This window comes from Arachis duranensis, unplaced genomic scaffold (genome assembly GCF_000817695.3).
Source record: "Arachis duranensis cultivar V14167 unplaced genomic scaffold, aradu.V14167.gnm2.J7QH unplaced_Scaffold_6604, whole genome shotgun sequence".
Classification (NCBI taxonomy): domain Eukaryota; kingdom Viridiplantae; phylum Streptophyta; class Magnoliopsida; order Fabales; family Fabaceae; genus Arachis; species Arachis duranensis.
In genome coordinates, this window is record NW_026265016.1 from 103,918 (window position 1) to 106,302 (window position 2,385).

The following is a 2,385-nucleotide window of genomic DNA, read 5'->3' on the forward strand; positions in this document are numbered from 1 at the left end:
TAGAACTTGGAGAAAGTATTCACTTTGCGTTCCATGATTCACAAGATCCATATATATAGTTTAGCCAGTGAATGTTGTCGACGCTAAAAAGCACCCGTTCGGCCACGGCTTGGAAATTCACCGCTGCTGGTAAGTTCCCATCCCCCGTAGGACTAGTGTCCCTATATACTATATATACAATATAGAGTTGATCCACTACTTTTTCTTTGACAACATCTACAGCTACTTTTGTTACAGTAGTTTCCATATTGAGACTATTTTAAGCAGGGATGATTTGACCAGCGCTAACGGCCACGAGAATAGCCACAGGCAAAGCCAAACCCATTTTCAATATGAAATCCGAAAGAAAAAGAAGTTGATCGAGACCATACATAATACCTACTATTAGATAAAAGTTATCTTAGACCGGCAACTCGTATCCCGAATATACAAGACAAGTAAGCGCCCGGTCCTCTTGCGTCGAAGTGAAGTGTAGTGTGGTGAGGTTTTGCCTCACAGAAGGCGTGGGAAATTGGGGAAAAAGCCGAAACGGATTCGGCCAGTACAATACTGAGTCTTATTGAGGCCATGAAGACGGACAGCACTTGGTTTACAGCTGACCAACGAAAAAAGACTCCAATTCATTCCGTTGGTCAACAACCAACCAGTGATTTCAATAGCTGTTTATTCGTTCCCTCAATCCTCTGATGTAAACCTGAGACTAGTGAAAGAAAATAAGTGACTTGTTCTCCTCTCTTTCTTCATTCAATATCTGTCTAGCCTGCTAACGACGCCCTTTCTTATCTACGCTATTTACCCTTCATTACTTCCCCAGCTTTGAGTGAAGTTCCTTTATTTGATCTTGTCTCCTAGTGGTACCATCTCTGCTTACTCTTTCTTCTTTCCATCTACTAAGTTTGCGGAAAAGAGAGAGCAGACGGTTCTCGGCGTCATGATGCAAGAATGACATCTGAGATCGCTCATTCCATTGCTTTACAGTCATGATAGGAATGATTCTATTTACTAGAAAGAGACAGCACCCTATTCTTAGCATCGAAGAGGTAATTTTGTGTAGACTGCTTTTTGAAAGTGAAATAGAGACTTTCACTAAAGAGTGAGATTGAGGAGTGAAAGAACTCGGTATTCACATAAGAAAGTGGCAGTAGTCTAGGCGGACACCTTTTATTTTGCCTTACCCGCTACGCCCCCTTTCTAAGTAGCAGCTTAGGGTTTGACAAAGCTTAATTCAAAAGCTTGAAACTCATATGCTAGTACACTTGCCCTGTATGCCCCATCTCCATGAAAGTCTTAGCCAGTGCTTCTTTCCGCCTTCCAACTTAATAGATTCTCTCTATCTCTATTTCAGGGGTGAGTATTAAAACGCCATAGGAAAAGAAAGGGGTTAGCTCTTAGCTCGCTGGTAGTACTGATACAATCAATATGTACACACATATTAGGAAACTAAAAAGCAGAAAGATCCTTTCAAAAGGGGCTTTTTTACTCACACTCGGGAACTTCTCACAATCTCTATTTTTTCATTAAGGTTAGAACCTCAGGCTATGCCGCACTCTCAAATCCACTCATAAAAGAGAAAAGTATAGCGAGAGATAGCAGCTTCTGATTCCGGAGATTCTATCTAGGTTCTACCCCGGCTTATAATATTATAGGAAAGGACTTATGTATATGTAAAAATAGGAAAGATTGCAGGAGTCTCAATCAATAGCAAGCGAAAGAAGGGGAGGAGGATCGAATAAGCCTGCAGTATATAATAAGTCCCCCCTTTCTATTCTAGGTATCCCACTTCACTTCCCGGGGTTTTTCTACTTCTCCACTCTCTTCTCTATCTAGATCCGCTTATTAAGGAGTTTTTTATGCAATAGGCGCTTCACTCACGACTTCTATTTTTATGCTCTCCCTGCTTGTTTTCTTGCTCTTGTCGAGATATCTTTTTTTGAAGATCCTAGAGTCTAACATGACTAGCAAGATTCCCGATCTTCTGCTCTAAGGAGCTAACGATTTAGCGGTTTTTTACTTAAGGAACTTGCGAGAATATAGTAGCTAATCAAATCACATCACCTTAATATGAATACCAAGCTAGCGGGCTGACGCTCTAACGAGCTAACGTCCCATAAGTGGTTTATTGAAATCCCCTTATACCTAGCTAATAAGCTCCCGTGCTCCCGGTAATTCAGTAGCAAAGAAGTAATATTTGTTCTCTCCAGAATAGCTGTTTCTTAAGGATTTTTGCAAGCGCAGGAAGTAAAACAAGTGCTTTTTTCTAGCACTTTCTGGTAAAGAAGAATAAGGGGTTAGCAATGGATTACACACGCTATCACTATTGGATTGTGCATAGGACTGTCCTTACAAAAAGGAATTAAACTCCAGAGACTTCACTTGGAGCAGGAA

General features: G+C 40.9%; 1 long non-coding RNA gene across 1 annotated transcript in view; it reads right to left on the minus strand.

The window, feature by feature from the left end:
- Positions 1–388: 388 nt before the first annotated feature.
- LOC127744608 (uncharacterized) overlaps positions 389–2,385 on the minus strand; it is a 23,357-nt gene continuing 21,360 nt past the window's right edge. The window contains exon 2 of the long non-coding RNA XR_008005585.1: positions 389–491. This is a non-coding gene — a long non-coding RNA (uncharacterized LOC127744608). The remainder of the gene's footprint in view (positions 492–2,385) is intronic.